Here is a 22,953-nt window from a genome sequence, read left to right as displayed (position 1 = left end):
TATATAGATGCATTAATTAAATAAGATATATTGTGATATCCCAACAAGTAAACATGTTCCAACAAGGAACAACATATCCATGTTCCAACAAGGAACAAACTTCAATCTTCACCTGCAACTAACAACGCTATAAGAGGGGCTGAGAAAAGCGATAACATAGCCAAACAACGGTTTGCTAGGGCAAGGTGGGCTAGAGGCTTGGTTCAATAATATGGGAGGCATGATAAGCAAGTGGTAGGTATCGCAGCATAGGCATAGCAAAAGAGCGAGCAACTAACAAGCAAAGATAGAAGTGATTTCGAGGGTATGGTCATCTTGCCTGAAATCCGGCAAGGAAGAAGTACGAGTCCATGAAGAATACAAACAGACGTAGGCGAACGAGTCCTCACAAACGTGACGTTATCGGAACCAACCCGAAGAAGCACACACCGGAAAGAAGCACACAACATAGTAAACAACCACCACATAATCATGGCATGATGCACAACCAAGTATGATGCATGTTCGAGTTAAATATACATGGCATGGCAAGATGCACAAACAATCCTACAAATTAAGTGGAGCTCAATATGCAACGGAGTTGCATATTGAAGAAAACACCACATGACTTATTTAGTTCTCTCTCGTTTATGTACCCAACAAGGTTAAATGTTGTTAGCATGGCAAGAGGTGAAGCATGATGAAACTATCTAATCTAGGAAAGTTTAAATCAGGCCGGAAACAACGAAGAACAATTCCAGTAAATCCCCATATGCATATTTTGGTTATGGTACTGTTCTGCCCTAAACACAATTTTAGAGTTGTTAAACATGCAAAGTGATGCCACCATGTTAAAGTAGGCAAAATTCTACCCCATTTACATATAAAGTTTGTTAAAAACGGAGCTACGGTTATTTAGTTATGAATTAAACCATTTTAACATGGCATAGGAGCAAATTTAATCAAACAACATTTTAAACATTTCAAACATAGATGAAAGTTGGATATTATGAATGTAGACAAAATTCTAAGCAAGTTTCATATATAATTTATTTAGATCCGATGCACGGTTGTGAAGTTCTTAAATGCATGAAACTAGGGGGGTTTCTATAAAATTGCAAACTCTGGGATAAATAGACAAATTCACAGATCCTGAAAAAAAACATCAACGGGCTGAATCTGGTGCACTGCTGGGCTGAACAGAGAGGAGGGGCTGGGGGATCTGCTCACAGCGGGCCTTGGGCCGATTGGCAGATCTGGCCTGGTGCGGACGGAGCGGGTGCAGTAGGCCGACTTGGCACAGGCCGGGCCCTGCGCTAGGTATCAGCCCATGGGGAGGTGGTCGCGGTCAACGAAGGAGTGGGTCGAGCAGTTCGGACTCGTCCCCGAAGCAGGACGATGACGGCAGCCTAGCACAACTCCGGCGAGGTCCAGGGGCATGGGACAGCCAGAGATGAGGTCGGGAACGGATGCGAGGCGGCGGAGGACGACGGATCCGGAGGCAGTGGCTTTCGCTTCCGGGCGGATCCAGCAGCGGTGGTCGAGGGCGGCGCCGAGGGAGCTCCGGTGCCGGCGAACTCCCATGGCGGCGGTGGCGGTTACCTGCTGGAGAATGGTTTGACTGGGGGGTGAGAGGAAGACGTGGTGAGGAGAAGGAACAGAGGAGGAGACGAACGGCAGGGACGACAAGACCTGGGTGGCGGAGGAGGTCGTTGGCGGGCGTGCTCCGGCGGCCTTGGTCACCGGCGGCGGACGGCGGGGCGACAGGGAGAGGAGATCGGGGCTCCCCCGATCTGGATCAAAGTTTGCGGCGGGCGGGGTCAGGGACGGGCCCCGATGGGCTCCACGGGCTTTCCCTGGGCCTGGGCGGGCCACGGCGGCGCGGGACGCCAGGAGGGACGCGTAGCAGCACGGGAGAGGCCACAGTGGGCGGCTGGCGGCGGCGCAGCCACTCACGGCTTGCCAAGTGGCAGGATGCGGCTGGGCGGCGCCGGAAAACAAGGTGGAGGCGGCGGCTGATGGTTTGGGGCGCGAAATTTGAGGAGGGAGGCGACAGGGAGGTAGGGGAAGGGGTAGGCTGCCAAATTTGGAAGGGGTTGTCCATATATAGGTAGGGATGGCTAGGGTTTGGGTTTAGGGGGTTTTAGGAGCGTCTCGGAGCCTCCGATCGCGATCTGACGGCCCGGAACGGAGGAGGGGTTTAGGTGAGCTGCAGGTGGTTTGTGAAAAGAGGTTGGGCTGAGATGAGAGGAGAGGAGTGCAGCCCGGCAACTGTTTCCGGAGACCGAAAACGTCCGACGTTAGACCGGCTATATTGCCGCTATAGTTAATCGTTGGGGCGTCAAACGAACTCCGATTGTGATGAAACTTGGCAGGCGGTCTACCTACACTGTAACAAGAGCACACGTCAACTTTCATCCCATTCCGAGAGCATTTTCCGACCACTTATAAAATACTATTTTGGACATGCCGCGGGCGCGTGCAAGTGTGGTCTGGGCTCAGAACGGACGACGGATGGAACTGGGGAACCCGGACGGATGCAAGTTTTGAAAACATGATGATGCAATGCACATGATGACATGACAAGATGCAACACGCAAGCGAAATGACAAGGCAACACCAGTGAATAACTGGAAGACACCTGGCGCAACGGTCTCGGGGCGTTACAGATATGAACCTTTATTATGCAGTCCATCGCTTTTATTACTTCCACATCACAAGATCGTATAAAGCTTATTTCTCCCACACTAATCATACATATTTAGAGCGATTTTTATTGCTTGCACCGATGAGAACTTACTTGAAGGGTCTTACTCAATCCATAGGTAGATATGGTGGACTCTCATGGCAAAACTGGTTTAAGGGTATTTGGAAGCACAAGTAGTATCTCAACTTGGTGCTGAGAATTTGGCTAGCATGAGGGGGAAAGGCAAGCTCAACATGTTGGATGATCCATGACAACATACTTTATCTCAGATATAAGAAAACATAACCCATTATGTTGTCTTCCTTGTCCAACATCAACTTTTTAGCATGTCATATTTTGATGAGTGCTCCCAATCATAAAAGATGTCAATAATAGTATATTTATATGTGAAACCTCTCTTTCCTTATTACTTCCTATTAATTGCAACGATGACCAAAGCTATGTCTACCAACTCCCAACAACTTTTAATCATCACACTCTTTCTATGTGAAGTCATTACTATCAATAAGATCGATATGAACTTTTGTTTCTTCTTATTCTTTTTCTCTTTTCTTTTATTCGCCCAAGATCATAGCAAGAAAATCAAGCCCTTGACTCAACACTAATCTTTATTATATAGCTCACGGACTCGATTACATAGAGAGATCATAAAGCGAAACTTAAAACTAGATCATGCCATAAACTTTATTCTACTAGATCAAAATACTACCAATAGGGTCGAACTAAGGAAAACGGTAAAGATAGGAGTTGTGATTGCGATACGATACCGGGGCACCTCCCCCAAGCTTGGCAGTTGCCAAGGGAGTGCCCATACCCATGTTATTATATCTCGTTCTTTGTTGTTGGTGAAATATTCTTTGCGATGATTCCTCTCAGGATACGATTCTCCTCCTCGAGCTTGTTGACTTGCTGCTTGAGGTCCATTGTTTCCTTACGAAGCTTTCCTGTGACGGCTAAAGCTCCTTGCACCCAAGGGTGTTTCATAGCTGTGGGAGAACAAGTGACACTCTTCATATTTTCATAATAAAGAAATCTAACATTGGAAGGGATAACCAAGTTTGGAATAGCTGAGCTCTATAGTTCCCCCATCGTGAACCCAGCTCGGAAGCGAGAGGTGACTTCTTGATCCTCCATGGCATCTACCCTCATTAGGTCAGCCTCCATCTCTTCCTCCGTTGCTGGCCCAAAGTGGCCAGGGTCACTGTTTGCCCTTGGTTCCGGTGCCGGATTAGATATCGGCTCTCCCCGACTGACTCTTGAGAAGAAATCTTGCTCTAATCTGCAGCAGCAACAGCTCAAAATAAAAATAGAAGATATTTGCGTGATACGGGAGTCAAAACCCCCGGGAGATTATATAGTTAATTTTTACCGACCAAAATACGTATCGTGCAAGAAAACGGAGTCCGGAAGGCACACGAGGAGCTCACGAGGTAGGGGGCGCGCCTAGGGGGGTAGGGCGCGCCCTCCACCCTCATGGGGCCCTCGTGTCCTTCTCGGACTGCTACTTAATTTTCTATTTTTCTAAATATTCCAAAACGGAGAAATATTGCCTTGAAATTGTTTTGGAGTCGGTTTACTTACCGTATCACATACCTATTCCTTTTCGGAGTCTGAAACATTCTGGAAAGTGCCCCTTATGTTTGAATAATATTGGTTTCAACATTTATGGGATTACCTGAGATATAATGTTTGATTCTTTGACCGTTTACCACCTTCGGATTTGTGCCTTCGAAGTTGTTGATTTTTATGGCACCGGAACGATAGACCTCCTCGATAACATAGGGGCCTTCCCATTTAGAGAGAAGTTTTCTTGCAAAAAATCTTAAAAGAGAGTTGTATAGAAGTACATAATCACCTACATTAAACTATCGCTTTTGTATCCTTTGTCATGCCATCTTTAACCTTTTCTTTAAACAACTTGGCATTTTCATAAGCTTGGGTTCTCCATTCATCAAGTGAGCTAATTTCAAATAACCTCTTTTCACCGCCAAGTTTGAAATCATAGTTGAGCTCTTTAATAGCCCAATATGCCTTATGTTCTAGTTCGAGAGGTAAGTGACATGCTTTTCCATATACCATTTTATACGGAGACATACCCATGGGATTTTTATATGCAACTCTATAGGCCCATAATGCATCATCAAGTTTCTTGGACCAATTCTTTCTAGACCTATTGACAATCTTTTGTAAAATTAATTTGAGTTATCTATTACTCAATTCTACTTGACCACTAGACTGTTGATGATACGGAGATGCAATTCTATGATTGACGTCATATTTAGCAAGCATTTTATGGAAAGCACCATGAATAAGATGTGAACCACCATCAGTCATTAAATATCTAGGGACTCCAAACCTCGGAAAAATAACTTCTTTAAGCATTTTAATAGAAGTGTTATGATCAGCGCTACTAGTTGGAATAGCTTCTACCCACTTAGTAACGTAATCAACAACAACTAAAATATGTGTATATCCATTAGAGGCAGGAAAAGGTCCCATATAATCAAAGCCCCAAACATCAAACTGTTCAATAACAAGTGAATAATTCAGAGACATTTCTTGACGTCTACTAATATTACCAATTCTTTGACATTCATCACAAGATAGGACAAACTTACGGGCATCCTTGAAGAGAGTAGGCCAATAAAAACCGGATTGCAATACATTATGTGCAGTTCTATCTCCCGTGTGGTGTCCTCCATAAGTTTTGGAGTGGCACTTGCGTAGGATCTATTCCTTTTCATGCTCAGGTACACAACGCCTAATAACACCATCTACTCCTTCTTTATAAAGATGTGGGTCATCCCAAAAGTAATGTCTCAAATCATAGAAGAACTTTTTCTTTTGTTGGTATGTCAAGCTAGGTGGTATAAATTTAGCAACTATGTAATTAGCATAATCATCATACCAAGGGGTACTACGAGAAGTACTTATGACATTTAATTGTTCATCAGGAAAGCTATCATCAATAGGTAGTGGGTCATCAAGAACATTCTCTAACCTAGATAAGTTGTCTGCAACGGGGTTCTCAGCTCCTTTTCTATCAATAATATGCAAATCAAATTCTTGTAGCAAGAGAACCCATCTAATAAGTCTAGGTTTAGCATATTTCTTCTCCATAAGATATTTAATAGCAGCATGATCAGTGTGGATAGTTACTTTAGAATCAACAATATAAGGTCTGAACTTATCACAAGCAAATACAACTGCTAAAAGTTCTTTTTCAGTAGTAGCATAATTTCTTTGAGCATTGTCTAGGGTCTTACTAGCATAATGGATAACATTTAATTTCTTATCAACTCTTTGCCCTAAAACACCACCTACAGCATAATCGCTAGCATCACACATAATTTCAAAGGGTAAATTCCAATCAGGTGGGTGAACAATAGGTGCAGAGACTAATGCTTTCTTAAGTATTTCAAATGCTTCTACACAATCATCATCAAAGACAAATGGTATATCTTTTTGTAATAAATTAGTTAGAGGCCGAGAAATTTTTGAGAAGTCCTTAATGAACCTCCTATAAAAATCCGGCGTGGCCAAGGAAACTTCTTATACCTTTGGTGTCCTTGGGACATGGCATCTTTTCAATAGCATCAACCTTGGCTTTATCAACTTCAATACCTCTTTCAGAAACTTTATGCCCCAAGACAATACCTTCATTAACCCTAAAGTGGCACTTTTCCCAATTCAAGACAAGATTAGTTTTTCTTCACATCTCTGCAAAACTCGATCAAGATTGCTCAAGCAATCATCAAAAGAAGATCCATAGACAGAAAAGTCATCCACGAAAACCTCACAAATCTTTTCACAAAAGTCAGAGAATATAGCCATCATGCATCTTTGAAAGGTAGCAGGTGCATTACATAAACCAAAAGGCATACGTCTATAAGCAAAAGTACCAAAAGGGCATGTAAAAGTAGTCTATGATTGATCTTTAGCCGACACAGGTATTTGAGAGAAACCAGAATAACCATCTAGAAAGCAGTAATGTGTATGTTTGCATAATCTTTCTAGCATTTGATTGATAAAAGGTAAGGGGTAATGATCTTTCTTAGTAGGCTTATTTAATTTGCAGAAATCAATTACCATCCTATAACCTATAATAATTCTTTGTGGAATCAATTCATCTTTATCATTAGGAACAACAGTAATACATCCCTTCTTAGGGACACAATGAACATGACTCACCCACTGACTATCAGCAATGGGGTAAATTATACCTGCCTCCAGAAGCTTTAGTATTTCTTTTGTTACCACTTCTCTCATTTTAGGATTCAGACATCCTTGAGGATCACGAACTGGTTTTCCATCTGCTTCCAAATTTATTTTATGTTGACATAGAGTGGGACTAATGCCCTTAAGATCATCAAGAGTATATCCAATAGCAGCACGGTGCTTCTTCAGAGTTTTCAATAATCTTTCTTCTTCATGCTCTGAAAGGTTAGCACTAATAATAGCAGGATATATCTTTTTTCATCAAGATAAGCATACTTAAGATTATTAGGCAACGGTTTAAGCTCAAACACGGGATCACCCTTAGGTGGAGGAGGATCCCCTAGGATTTCAACAGGCAAATTGTGTTTCAGCATAGGTTCCTGTTTAAAGAATACTTCATATATTTCCCTTATTTCATTCATAAACATATCATTCTCATAGTCTAGAAAATATTGTTCTAAAGGATCACTAGGAGGTACGGAAATAGAAGCAAGACCAATAATTTCATCCTTACTAGGCAATTCTTCATCACGGTGTTGTTTACTAAATTTAGAGAAATTAAATTCATGAGTCATATCATCCAAGCCAATAGTAACAGCATTCTTTTAGCAGTCTATCTTAGCATTAACAGTGTTCAAGAAGGGTCTACCAAATATAATGGGACAAAAGCTATCTTGTGGGGAACTAAGAACAATAAAATCAGTAGGATATTTAGTTTCCCCGCACAAGACTTCAACATCTCTAACAATTCCCACTGCTGAAATAGTATCTTTATTAGCAAGTTTAATTGTGACATCAATATCTTCTAACTCAGCAGGTGCAATTTCATGCTTGATTTCTTTATACAAGTCATAAGGTATAACACTAGCACTAGCACCCATATCACATAAGCCATGATAACAATGTTCTCCTATTTTAACAGAAATAACAGGCACGCCTACCACAGGTCTATGCTTATCTTCAGCACAGGGTTTAGCAATTCTAGCAGTTTCATTACAGAAGTAAATAACATGCACATCTATATTATCAGACAAGAGATCTTTAACAATAGCAATATTAGGTTCAACTTTAACTTGCTCAGGAGGTGTATATGTTTTTATATTGCTTTTATGAACCACAGTTGAAGCTTTAGCATGATCCTTTACTCTAACATGGAAAGGTGGTTTCTCAACATAACAAGTAGGAACAATAGGATCATTATAAGTGACAGTCTTTTGTTCAACTTTAATAGGTATAGCTACTTTTACTTCTATGGGGGGGTGATATTTAAACCACTTCTCCTTAGGGAGATCAACATAAGTAGCAAAAGATTCATAGAAAGAAGCTACTATCTCAGAATCAAGTCCATATTTAGTGCTAAACTTACAGAAAATATCGGTATCCATAAAAGATTTAACACAATCAAACTTAGGTGTCATACCTGACCCCTTACCATTGTCGAGGTCCCAATCTTCAGAGTTGCGTTTAATTCTATCCAATAAATCCCATCTAAATCCAATAGTCTTCATCATAAAAGAGCCAGCACAAGAAGTATCGAGCATGGTGCGATTATTTTCAGAAAGACGATCATACATTTTTTGAAGAATTGTTTCTCTTGGAAGCTCATGATTGGGGCATGAATATAACATTGATTTAAGCCTCCCCCAAGCTTGAGCGATGCTTTCTCCTTCGCAAGGCCAAAAATTATATAATTGCGATCACGATGAACAAGATGCATAGGGTAATACTTTTGATGAAATTCCAATTTCAATATTCTATAATTCCATGATCTCGTATCATCACATAGCCTATACCATGTCAATGCATCTCCCTTCAAAGATAAAAGGAGGACCTTCTTCTTAGCAACATCATCGGGTATACCTGCAAGCTTAAATAATCCACAAACTTCATCCACATATATTAGGTGTTCATCAGGATGCTTTGTTCCATCTCCTGTAAAAGGATTAGCTAGCAGTTTTTCTATCATACCCGAAGGATACTCATAAGGAATTTCATTTTCATTTTCATTTTCAGTAGGTTCAGTAGGTTGAGGAGCAACTCTTTGCTCTACTGGTCAGGGTGAAGATACCCCGAACAAGCCCCTCAGAGGATTACTTTCCATAGTAACAAGTGACGGTAAATTTCAGCACACTATATAAATTTTTCCTTACCAAATTCCACCTACCAAAGGCGCTTCACTCCCCAGCAACGGCGCAAGAAAAGAGTCTTGATGACCCACAAGTATAAGGGATCTATCGTAGTGCTTTCGATAAGTAAGAGTGTCGAATCCAATGAGGAGCAGAAGGAAATGATGAGCGGTATTCGGCAAGGTATTCTCTGCAAGTACTGAAATAAGTGGTAACAGATAGTTTTGTGATAAGATAATTTGTAACGAGCAAAAAGTAACAAAAGTAAATAAAGTGCAGCAAGGTGGCCCAATCCTTTTTGTAGCAATGGACAAGCCTGGACAAACTCTTATATAAGGAAAAGCGCTCCCGAGGACACATGGGAATATCGTCAAGCTAGTTTTCATCACGTTCATATGATTCGCGTTCGGTTCTTTCATAATTTGACATGTGGGTGGACCGGAGCTTGGGTGTTGTTCTTACTTGAACAAGCATCCCACTTATGATTAACCTCTATTGCAAGCATCCACAAGTACAACAAAAGTATTAAGGTAAACCAAACCATAGCATGAAACATATGGATCCAAATCAGCCCCTTACGAAGCAACGCATAAACTAGGGTTTAAGCTTCTGCCACTCTAGCAACCCATCATCTACTTATTACTTCCTAATGCCTTCCTCTAGGCCCAAATAATGGAGAAGTGTTATGTAGTCGATGTTCACATAACACCACTAGAGGCTAGACAACATGCATCTCATCAAAATATCGAACGAATACCAAATTCACATGACTACTAATAGCAAGACTTCTCCCTTGTCCTCAGGAACAAACATAACTACTCACAAAGCGTATTCATGTTCATAATCAGAGGGGTAATAATATGCATAAAGGATCTGAACATATGATCTTCCACCAATTAAACCAACTAGCATCAACTATAAGGAGTAATTAACACTACTAGCAACATGCTAGCACCAATCCTGGACTTGGAGACAAGAATTGGATACAAGAGATGAACTAGGGTTTTGAGATGAGATGGTGCTGATGAAGATGTTGATCAAGATTGCCCTCTCCTGATGGGAGGAGCTTTAGTGATGACGATGGTGATGATTTCCCCCTCCAGGAGGGGAGCTTCCCCGACAGAACAGCTCTGCCGGAGCTCTAGATTGTATCCGCCCAGGTTCCGCCTCGTGGCGGCGGAGTTTCATCCTGAAAGGCTGCTTCTTATTTTTTTCTTGACGAAAGAGTTCATATAGGAGAAGATGGTCATTGGAGAGCCACCAGGGGGCCCACGAGGTAGGGGGAGCGCCCTAGGGGGGGCACCCTCGTGGGAAGGGTGTGGGCCCCCTGGTCTTCATCTTTGGCGAGGATTTTTCATTATTTATTATTAGATATTCCGTGGAGTTTCAGGACTTTTGGAGTTGTGTAGAATAGGTCTCTAATATTTGCTCCTTTCCAGCCCAGAATTCCAGCTGCCGGCATTCTCCTTCCTTATGTAAAACTTGTAAAATAAGAGAGAATAGCCATAAGTATTGTGACATAATATGAAATAACAGCCCATAATGCAATAAATATCGATATAAAAGCATGATGCAAAATGGACGTATCACCTTCTCGCCCAACCGGCTTATGAACCGGCTTAAGGCTGCAATACGACCTGCCAGACGCTGAACATCATTAATTAATACATGTCGGCTTAGCCAGAGAGGTGATGGCTTTTATCTTTTCCGAGTTAGCCTCAATGCCTCTGTTGGAAACCAGAAAACCCAAAAGCTTCCCAGCTGGTACACCAAAAATGCATTTGGCCGGGTTAAGAGTCATCTTATATGCCCAGAGATTATCAAAGGTCTCCTTGAAATCATCAATCAGGGTTTCCTTCTTTCTCGATTTCACCACAATGTCATCCACATAAGCATGAACATTATGCCTGATTTGATCATGAATGCAATTTTGCACACACCATTGGTAAGTCGCCTGGGGGCTCTTGAGCCCAAAAGGCATAGACACATAGCAGAAGGCTCCAAACGGAGTGATGAAAGCTATCTTCTCCTGGTCCTTAAGTGCCATCTTGATATGATGATAACCAGGATAAGCATCCAAAAAGCTCATATGCTCACAACCCGCCATAGCATCAATAATCTGATCAATACGAGGGAGAGCAAAGGGATTAGCTGGACAATCCTTATTTAAGTCCGTGTAATCCACACACATATGCCAAGTGTTGTTCTTCTTAAGCACCAACACCGGGTTAGCCAACCACTTAGGATGAAAAACTTCAACGATGAACCCAGCCGCCAAGAGCCGGGCCACTTCTTCACCAATGGCTTTACGCCTCTCTTCATTAAAACGATGAAGAAACTGCTTGACCGGCTTAAACTTCGGATCAATATTAAGAGTGTGCTTAGCGAGTTCCCTCGATACACCTGCATGTCAGAAGGTTTCCATGCAAAGATGTCCCATTTCTCACGGATAAACTCGATGAGCGCACCTTCCTATTTCGGATCCAGATTAGCACTGATGCTAAACTGCTTGGATGAATCGCCAGGAACGAAATAAACTAGCTTGGTGTCATCCGCCGACTTAAACTTCAAGACCGGATCATGCTCCGTAATTGGCTTCTTCAAAGATGTCATATTGGCCGGGTCAACATTATCTTTGTAAAACTTTAATTCCTCTGCTACATAGACAGACTCAGCATAAGCCGCATCACCTTCTTCACACTCCAAAGCTATCTTGCGGCTTCCATGCACTTTGTTAGTCCCCTTGTGACCCAGCATTTTGAGTTGCAGATAAACATAACAAGGCCATGCCATTAACTTGGCATAAGCCGGCCGCCCAAACAGAGCATGGTAAGGGCTCTTGCTCTTAACCACTTCAAAGGTCAATGTCTCAGACCTGGAATCGTAATCATCTCAAAGAGCAACCTCCAGGGCTATCTTACCAACTGGATATGCCGACTTACCAGGCACCACACTGTGGAAGACGGTGTTTGACGGTTTAAGATTTTTATCAGTCAATCCCATGCGATGGAAAGTTTCATAATAAAGGATATTGATGTTGTTGCCTCTGTCCATGAGTAACTTAGTGAATTTATATCCTCCAACCTGAGGTGCCACCACCAAAGCTAAGTGACCTGTATTATCAACCCGGGGTGGGTGATCCTCACGACTCCACACAATGGGTTGCTCAGACTAGCACGAGTAACGGGGAACTATTGGCTCAATGATGTTCACAGCCCTTTTATGGAGCTTCTGATCCCTCTTGCATAAACTTGTGGTGAAAACGTGGTACTGCCCGCTATTCAACTGTTTCGGGTTACTTTGATACCCAGATTGTTGCTGCTGATTCCCCTGACCAGACTATTGATGAAAACCTCCCTGGTTGCCTTGATTTCCTTGATTGCCTTGGAAGCTGGAATTAGGACCGCCGCCGTCATGACCCGGACCATAAGAGCCGGAGCCTGGCCCATGATTGTACTGGAACAAGTCGGAATTTTTGAACTCCTTCATAATGTGGTAGTCCTTCCAAAGGTGCGTGGATGGCCTTTCCGGCATACCATGCTTTGGGAAAGGCTGATTCAACATCTGCTCCAGATTTATACCTAACCCTCCTGCCCGAGGAGGCAGCTTTCCTTTACGACGCTGACCATTGTTCTGCGTGTTGGTATTAGCCACAAAATTTAAATTGTTATCAGCCTTGCGTTTACCATTGCGCCCCTAACTCACCGGGTTATGATGCTGGCCCTTAGTGTTGCCACTCTTCTTTCCCTTTCCCGACTTTTCATCATCAGACTCGGGGTCCTTGGCACTATCAAAGTCGGCATATTTAATTAGAGCCGCCATCAGCCCCCCCCCCCCACCATATCATTGCAGTGGCGCTTGAGCCACCCTAACTTCTGTTTAAGGGGCAAAAAGGGCAATTCTTCTCTAACATGAGGACCGCTGAGCTGGCATTGATGTTATCCGAGGAATGTAGGATGGCTTTGACCTAGCGCACCCAATGGGTCGTTGATTCACCTTCCTCTTGGGCACAGGCATCTAAATCCATAATCGACATGGGCTGTTTGCAAGTATCTTTAAAATTCTGGATGAACCAGGCTTTTAACTTGGCCCACGACCCGATGGAGTTAGCAGGCAGCCCCGTTAACCAAGTACGAGCCATCCCATCTAGCATCATGGTGAAGTATTTGGCACATGCAGCATCCCTAACCTCCAGCAGCTCCATAGCCATCTTGTAACTCTCAATCCACGCCTCAGGGGGTAAGTCGGTTGTGTAGTTGGGCACCTTACGAGGTCCTTTGAAATCCTTGGGCAAATGCTAATTATGCAGAGCTGGCACTAAACATGGTACACCCGTGCTTCTGGAGGTCACACCTGCCTCCATCGAAGTTGTCGGATAAATCGGAGATGGTTGATGAGTCGTGTACTGAGCTGCCAGCTCAGCCTCCCGACGTGCTCTATCCTGATCCATCAGGGCCTGAGTGTTACGGGGCAGGTCATGTCCACGGGGCGGGTTACGACACTGCTCACTGCTTGACACCGCCGGCGAGTCCATGTGTCTGCTATAACTCCGGCATGGGCGAGGGGTTGAATGGATCCTCTCACGGCTGTAAGAATAAGCCTCCTGGTGCACCAATGCTGTCTGAACAAGCTCTCTAGCCCTCCGTGTTTCAACGGCAGCTGGAGATTCACCTTCAATTGGGAGACCGCCAATCGCGATGCCGCAACAATCATGTTATCCAAAGGGTTAGAATAATGACCCGATGGCATTGGCACATGTTATGGTGGGATATTATTCTAACGAGGCGGGTCCCTCATGCGTGGTTGAGCCGGTGCTCCAGTCCCAGGTGCAGCTACCGCCCGGTTTAGCCCTGGCGGGTCACTGGTGCCTGCACCAGGTGTGTTGAAGAGGTTCCTTGCCTCGTAAACCGGGGGAAGACGACTTCGGTGCCTTCTCCTTAAGATGTCGTTTGAAGCGTTCTGATCCAACGAGAGTCGGAAGGAATCAACCTAGATCCGTTGTGCCTGAGCATCCAGAGCGGCTCGCTCCACAGTCATCCTTGCGTCCTCAGCTGCCAAATCTTCCATCGCCTGAGCTATCTCATCCCGCAGCTTTGCAATTTTTGTGTTATGCTGAGCTTTATTTGCCGGGTTAACCTCTGCTGTCAACAATGTTGTCAAGGTGTCCAATAAGTCGGATAGGACTTGAGTCGGCAGGCGCACAGGGCCTCCTGCCCCAGCCGCCGTCGCCATTGCTGACCCAGAAACCATTGCCGCTGCAGTCAAAGAATTATGCACTGCTTGCATACCGGTCATGAAGATCGTGACCTGGTTCGGCGGCTCATAAGGGTCCGGAATACTGTTGCCATCAGAATAGCCCCCAAGCCCGTCATCTTGCAGCTGGTACAATGAAGTAGTCTCTCCTGTGGACGACTCACCATCAGAACAGATGGCCGTCTCACCAGCAGACATGGAGCCTTCCTCAAATTCTCCCTCATGGATGAATCCAACGAAGGCATGCTTCACGGTGGGTTGAACCCGGGCGGGTCGTGCACGCTGAGCTGTCTTGATAATGTCGGTGCAAGTGTCCAGCTCAGGGCCTGGTTTGCCGATCTTGCTGATGAAGACGTGAATTCCGCCGAAGGGGACCCGGTACCCGTTCTCGATTGAGCCGTCCTCGGGGCCCCAGCCTGCGTCGTCGATGTAGAGCTTGCCGCGATGACTCTTGGCCATCTGGCCCACAGTGTATCCTTTGATCCCTTCAAAGTTTCCCTATAAGAACTCGAAACTGCCGTGCGCTGGCCCCATGGTGGGCGCCAACTGTCGTGGAATTGTCACGATGGGTGTCCTAGCAAGAGGACTTAGTCGTGGAGCCATCGTGAAAAGGTTAGCTTAAAGGGGTTAATCAGGACAAAGGACACAAGGAGTTTATACTGGTTCGGCCCCTTGCGGTGAAGGTAGGCCTAATCCAGTTTGAGGTGGTATTGCTTATGTCTCGATTACCAGAGCGAATACGCTTGACCTAGCTTTCGATTTGTTCTCTCCTCCCCTAAACCGCCACCGGGTCATCCCTTTATATACTTAGGTTGACGCCCTGCGGCTTACAGAGTCCCGAGCCGGTTCATAACAATGTGTCCGGCTCGCTGACCAAATACACATGCCTTACAACACAAGCCATACATATATGGCAGTTTACACCTATGGGCCTTAAGCCACCTTTGGGCCTTGGGCTCTTAGTAAGTCATCTTTATGAACCACCGTTCGATACCTTTGTGGGCTTCATGATAATGAACCACCGTTGGTATAACCCGGCCCCTCCTGGGCGGGTCATACCTAATAGTTATATCTCCAACACTCAACATGTTGGATGATCCATGACAATATAATTTATTTCGGATATAAGAAAACATAACCCATTACGTTGTCTTCCTTGTCCAACATCAACCTTTTAGCATGTCATATTTTAATGAGTTCTCACAATCATAAAAGATGTCCAAGATAGTATATTTATATGTGAAAACCTCTCTTTCTTTATTACTTCCAATTAATTGCAACAATGACCCAAACTATGTTTGTCAGCTCTCAACAACTTTTATTCATCATACTCTTTATATGTGAAGTCTTTACTCTCCATAAGATCAATATGATCTCTTTATTTATTTTTTTATTTTTCTTTTATTCCCTCAAGATCATAGCAAGATGCCAAGCCCTCAACTCAAGACTAATCTTTATTATATATAGCTCACGGACTCGATTACATAGATAAGGATCAACACAAAACTCAAAACTAGATCATACTAAACTTTATTCTACTAGATCAAGATATAACCAAAAGGATCGAACTAAGAAAAATGGTAAAGATGGAAGTGTGATGGTGATACGATACCGGGGCACCTCCCCCAAGCTTGGCAGTTGCCAAGGGGAGTGCCCATACCCATGTATTTATGTCTCTTTCTTCGGAGGTGGTGATGTGATATTCTTGGCGATGATGCCCCTTAGGATATGATTCTCGTCTTCGAGCTTATTGACTTGCTGCTTGAGATCCATTATTTCCCTAAGGAGTTTACCCGTGACGGCTAAAGCTCCTTTCACCCATGGATGTTGCATAGCTGCGGGAGAACAACTAACACTCTTTTTCATATTTTCATAAGAACTAAATCTAGCATTAGGAGGGATGACCGAGTTTGGAATTCCCGAGCTCTAAAGTTCCTCCATCGTGAATCTGGCTTGGAGACGAGAGGTAACTTCTTGGTCCTCCTCCATGGCATCTATCCTTTTCAAGTCGGCCTCCATCTTTTCCTCCATTGATGGCCCAAAGTGGTCAGCATTGTTATTTGCTCCTGGCCCCGGTGTCGGATGAGATACCCGACTCTCCCCGACTGACTCTTGAGAAGACATCTTGCTCTAAATCTATTGCAGAAACAACTCAAAACAAAAACATAGGATTGTGTCATGGTACGGTGGTCAAAACCTTCTGGAGATTATATAATGAATTTTTGCCGACCAAAAGAAGTATCGTGCAAGAAAACGGAGTCCGGAGGGCACACGAGGTGCCCATGAGGCAAGGGGGCGCGCCCTCCACCCTCGTGGATGCCTCGTGTCCCTTTCGGACTACTTCTTATTTTTCCTATTTTCTTAAATATTCCAAAACAGAGAAAAATTGCTATTAGAGCTGTTTTGGAGTCGGTTTACTTACCGTACCACATACCTATTCCTTTTCGGAGTCTAAAACATTCTGGAAAGTGTCCCTTATGTACTCCTCCGGGGTTATGGTATCAATAACACTGGTTTCAACATTTATGGGATTACCTGAGATATAATTTTTGATTCTTGACCGTTCACCACCTTAGGATTTGTGCCTTCTAAGTTGTTGATTTTTATGGCACTAGAACGATAGACCTCCTCGATAACATAAGGACCTTCCCATTTAGAGAGGAGTTTTCCTACAAAAAAATCTTAAACGAGAGTTGTATAACAGAACATAATCACCTACATTGAACTCAAGCTTTTGCATCCTTTTGTCATGCCATCTTTTAACTATTTCTTTAAACAATTTGGCATTCTCATAGGCCTGGGTTATCCAGTCATCAAGTGAGCTAATGTGAAATAGTCTCTTCTCACCAGCAAGTTTGAAATCACAACTGGTCTCTTTAATGGCCCAATATGCCTTATGTTCTAGTTCGAGATGTAAGTGACATGCTTTTCCACAAACCATTTTATACGGAGACATACCCATAGGATTTTTATATGTAGTTCTATAGGCCCATAATGCATCATCAAGTTTCTTGGAACAATTCTTTCTAGATCTATTAACAGTCTTTTGCAAAATTAATTTAATCTCTCTATTACTCAGTTCTACTTGACCACTAGACTGTGGGTCGTATGGAGATGCAATTCTATGATTAACATCATACTTAGCAAGCATTTTACGAAAAGCACCATGAATAAAATGTGAACCACCATCAGTCATTAAGTATCTAGGGACTCCAAACCTCGGAAAAATAACTTCTTTAAGCATCTTAATAGAGGTGTTATGATCAGCACTACTAGTTGGAATAGCTTCTACACACTGAGTAACGTAATCAACAGCAACTAAAATATGTGTATACCCATTAGAGGAAGGAAATGGCCCCATATAATGAAAGCCCCAAACATCAAATGGTTCAATAACAAGTGAATAGTTCATAGGCATTTCTTAACGTCTACTAATATTACCAATTCTTTGACATTCATCACAAGACAAGACAAACTTGTGGGCATCTTTGAAAAGAGTAGGCCAATAAAAACCGGATTGCAATACCTTATGTGCAGTTCTATTTCCACTGTGGTGTCCTCCATAAGCCTTGGAGTGACACTTGCGTAGGATCTGTTCCTGTTCATGCTCAGGTACACAATGTCTAATAACACCATCTACTCCTTATAAAGGTGTGGGTCATCCCAGAAGTAATGTCTTAAATCATAGAAAAACTTTTTCTTTTGCTGGTATGTGAAACTAGGTGGTATAAATTTAGCAACAATGCAATTAGCATAATCAGCATACCATGGAGCAGTACGAGAAGCATTTATGACAGCTAATTGTTCATCAGGAAAACTATCATCAATAGGGAGTGGGTCATCAAGAACATTCTCTAACCTAGATAAGTTGTCTGCAACGGGGTTCTTAGCTCCCTTCCTATCAATAATATGCAAATAAAATTCTTGTAGCAAGAGAACCCATCTAGTAAGTCTAGGTTTAGCATCTTTCTTTTCCATAAGATATTTAATAGCAGCATGATCAGTGTGAACAGTTACTTTAGAATCAACAATATAAGGTTTGAACTTATCACAAGCAAGTCTAGGTTTAGCATCTTTCTTTTTCAGTAGTAGCATAATTTCTCTGGGCATTGTCTAGAGTTTTACTAGCATATTGGATAATATTTAATTTCTTATCAATTCTTTATCCTAGAACAGCACCTACAGCATAATCACTAGCATCACACATAATTTTAAAGGGTAAATTCCAATCATGTGGTTGAACAATAGGTGCAGAAATCAATGTTTTCTTAAGTATTTCAAATGCTTCTACACAATCATCATCAAAGACAAAAGGAAAATCTTTTTGTAAGAGATTAGTCAGAGGCCTAGAAATTTTCGAGAAGTCTTTAATGAACCTCCTATGAAAACCGGTATGAGCAAGGAAACTTCTTATACCTTTAATGTCCTTAGGACACGGCATCTTTTCAATAGCATCAACTTTAGCTCTATCGACTTCAATACTTCTTTCAGAAATTTTATGCCCCAAGACAATACCTTCATTAACCATAAAGTGGCACTTCTCCCAATTCAAGACTAGATTAGTTTCTTCACATCTCTGCAAAACTCGATCAAGGTTGCTTAAGCAATCATCAAAAGAAGTTCCAAACACGGAGAAATCATCCATGAAAACCTCAACAATCTTTTCACAAAAGTCAGAGAATATAATAGTCATACATCTTTGAAAGGTAGCAGGTGCATTACATAAACCGAAAGGCATACGTCTATAAGCAAAGATACCAAAAGGGAAAGTAAAAGTGGTATTTTCCTGGTCCGCTTTCAACACAGGTATTTGAGAGAAACCAGAATAACCATCTAGAAAGCAAAATGTGTATGTTTGGATAATCTTTCTAGCATTTGTTCAATAAAAGGTAAATGGTAATGATCATTTCTAGTAGCTTTATTTAATTTGAGGAAATCAATTACCATTCTATGACCTATAACAATTCTTTGTGGGATCAATTTATCTTTATCATTAGGAACAACAGAAATACCTCCCTTCTTAGGGACACAATGGACATGACTTACCCACTGACTAACAGCAACATGATAAATTATTACCTGCCTCCATAAGCTTTAGTATTTCATTTCTTACCGCTTCTTTCATCTTAGGATTTAATCGTCGTTGGTGATCAACAACCAGTTTAGCATCTTTCTCCAATTTTATTTTGTGCTGGCATAGAGTGGGACTAATGCCCTTAAGATCATCAAGAGTATATCCAATAGCAGCACGGTGCTTCTTCAAAGTTTTCAATAATTTCTCTTCTTCCTGCTCTGAAAGGTTAGCACTAATAATAACAGGATATATCTTCTTTTCATCAAGATAAGCATATTAAAGAGTATCAGGTAATGGTTTAAGCTCAAACACGGGATCACCCTTGGGTGGAGGAGGATCCCCTAGAATTTCAACAGGCAAGTTGTGTTTCAAAATAGGTCCCTGTTTAAAGAATACTTCATCTATTTCCCTTCTTTCATTCATAAACATATCATTTTCATGGTCTAGCAAATATTGTTCTAAAGTATCATTAGGAGGCACGGCAATAGAAGAAATACCAATAATTTCATCTTTACTAGGCAATTCTTTATCATGGGGTTGTCTACAAAATTTAGCAAAATTAAAATCATGAGACATATCCCCTAAACCAACAGTAAAAATATCCTTTTTGTAGTCTATCTTAGCATTAACAGTATTCAAGAAGGGTCTACCAAATATATTGGGACAAAAGTCATCTTGTGGGGAACCAAGAACAAGAAAATCAGTAGGATATTTAACTTTCCCACACAAGACTTCAACATCTCTAACAATCCCAACGGGTGAAGTAGTATCTCTATTGGCAAGCTTAATTGTAACATCAATACCTTCTATCTCAGCAGGTGCAATATCATGCATAATTTCTTCGTATAAGGAATGAGGTATTGCACTTGCACTAGCACCCATGTCACATAAGCCATGATAGCCATGATCTCCTATTTTAACAGAAACAATAGGCATGCCTACAAAAGGTCTATGTTTATTTTTGGTATCGGGTCTAGCAATTCTAGCAGCTTCATCACAGAAGTAAATAGCATGCATGCCCATCAATATTATCGACCAAGAGATCTTTAACCATAGTAATGCTAGGTTCAACTTTAATTTGCTCAGGGGGTGTAGGTGTTCTAGCATTACTCCTAAGAACCACAGTTGAACTTTAGCATGATCCTTTATTCTAACAGGGAAAGGTGGTTTCTCAATATAAGCGGTAGGAACAATAGGATCAACATTATAAGTGATAGTCTTTTCTTCAACTTTAATAGGTTAAACTACTTTTACTTCAATGGGAGGATAATATTTAAACCACTTCTCCTTAGGGAGATCAACATGAGTAGCAAATGATTCACAGAAAGAAGCTACTGTCTCAAAGTCAAGTCCATATTTAGTGCTAAATTCATGAAAAGCATCGGTATCCATAAAAGATTTAACACAATCAAACTTAGGTGCTATACCTGATTCCTTACCTTTGTCGAGTTCCCAATCTTCAGAGTTGCGTTTAATTCTTTCCAATAAATCCCATCTGAACTCAATGGTCTTCGTCATAAAAGAACCAGTACAAGAAGTATCAAGCATGGAGCGATTATTGAGAGAAAGCCGATCATAATTTTTTTGAATAATAATTTCTCTTGAGAGATCATGATTGGGGCATGAATATAACATTGACTTAAGCCTCCCCAAGCTTGAGCGATACTTTCTCCTTCACGAGGCCAAAAATTATATATATAATTACGATCACGGTGAACTAGATGCATAGGATAAAACTTTTGATGAAATTCCAATTTCAATCGGTTGTAGTTCCACAATCCAATATCATCACATAGCCTAAACTATGTCAATGGATTTCCCTTCAAAGATAAAGGGAAGACCTTATTCTTGATAATATCCTCGAGCATACCTGCAAGCTTAAATAATCCACAAACTTCATCCACATAGATTAGGTGCATATCGAGATGTAATGTTCCATCTCCTGTAAAATGATTAGCTAGCAGTTTCTCTATCATACCCGAAGGAATTTCAAAGTAAACATTTTCAGTAGGTTCAGTAGGTTGAGCAGCAACTCTTTGCTCTACTGGTCAGGGTGAAGATACCCCAAACAAGCCCCTCAAAGGATTATTTTCCATAGTAACAAGTGATAGTAAATTTCAGCACACTATATAAATTTTTCCTTACCAAATTCCACCTACCAAAGGCGCTTCACTCCCCGGCAACAGAGCCAGAAAAGAGTCTTGATGACCCACAAGTATAGGGGATCTATCATAGTCCTTTCCATAAGTAAGAGTGTTGAACCCAATCAGGAGCAGAAGGAAATGACAAGCAATTTTCAGTAAAGTATTCTCTGCAAGCACTGAAATTATCGGTAACAGATAGTTTTGTGATACGGTAATTCATAACAGGTAACAAGTAACAAAAGTAAACAAGGTTTAGCAAGGTGGCCCAATACTTTTTGTAGCAAAGGACAAGCCTGGACAAACTCTTATATAAAGGAAAGCGCTCCCAGGAACACATATCGTCAAGCTAGTTTTCATCATGCCCATATGATTCGCGTTCGTTACTTTGATAATTTGATATGTGGGTGGACCGGTGCTTGGGTACTACCCTTCCTTGGATAAGCATCCCATTTATGATTAACCCCCCTCGCAAGCATCCGCAACTATGAAAGAAGAATTATGGTAAACCTAACCATAGCATGAAACATATGGATCCAAATCAGGCCCTTACGAAGCAACGCATAAACTAGGGTTTAAGATTCTGTCACTCTAGCAACCCATAATCTACTTATTACTTCCCCATGCCTTTCCCTAGGCCCACACAATGGTGAAGTGTAATTTAGTCGACGTTCACATAACACCACTAGAGGAAAGACAACATACATCTCATCAAAATATCAAACGAATACCAAATTCACATGACTACTTATAACATGACTTCTCCCGTGTCCTCGGGAACAAATGTAACTACTCACAAATCATATTCATGTTCATAATCAAAGGGGTATTAATATGCATAAAGGATCTGAACATATAATCTTCCACCGAATAAACCAACTAGCATTAAGTACAAGGAGTAATCAACACTACTAGCAACCCACAGGTACCAATCTGAGGTTTTGAGACAAAGATCGGATACAAGAGATGAACTAGGGTTTGAAAGGAGATGGTGTTGGTGAAGATGTTGATGGAGATTGACCCTCGATGAGAGGATCGATGGTGATGACGATGGTGGCGATTTCCCCCTCCCGGAGGGATGTTTCCCCGGCAGAACAGCTCCGTCGGAACCCTAGATTGGTTCCGCCAAGGTTCCTCCTCGAGACGGCGGCGCTTCATCCTGAAAGCTTCCTTCTGATTTTTTTCCAAGGCAAAAGACACCTTATTCCAGAAGATGGGCAGTGGGGGGCTTCCAGGTGGCCCACGAGGCAGCGGGCGCGCCCAGGGGGGTAGGGCGCGCCCTCCACCCTCGTGGATAGTGGGTGGCCCCCTTTGGTGCTTCCTTCGCCCAATATTTTATATATATTCAAAAACTGACTTTCGTGGAGTTTTCGGACTTTTGGAGTTGTGCAGAATAGGTCTTTAATATTTGCTCCTTTTCTAGCCCAGAATTCCAGTTGCCGGCATTGCCTCTTC

Source organism: Triticum dicoccoides, chromosome 5A (genome assembly GCF_002162155.2).
Source record: "Triticum dicoccoides isolate Atlit2015 ecotype Zavitan chromosome 5A, WEW_v2.0, whole genome shotgun sequence".
NCBI lineage: Eukaryota > Viridiplantae > Streptophyta > Magnoliopsida > Poales > Poaceae > Triticum > Triticum dicoccoides.
The sequence above is the reverse complement of the archived record's forward strand: the minus strand, read 5'-3'. Positions refer to the sequence as shown.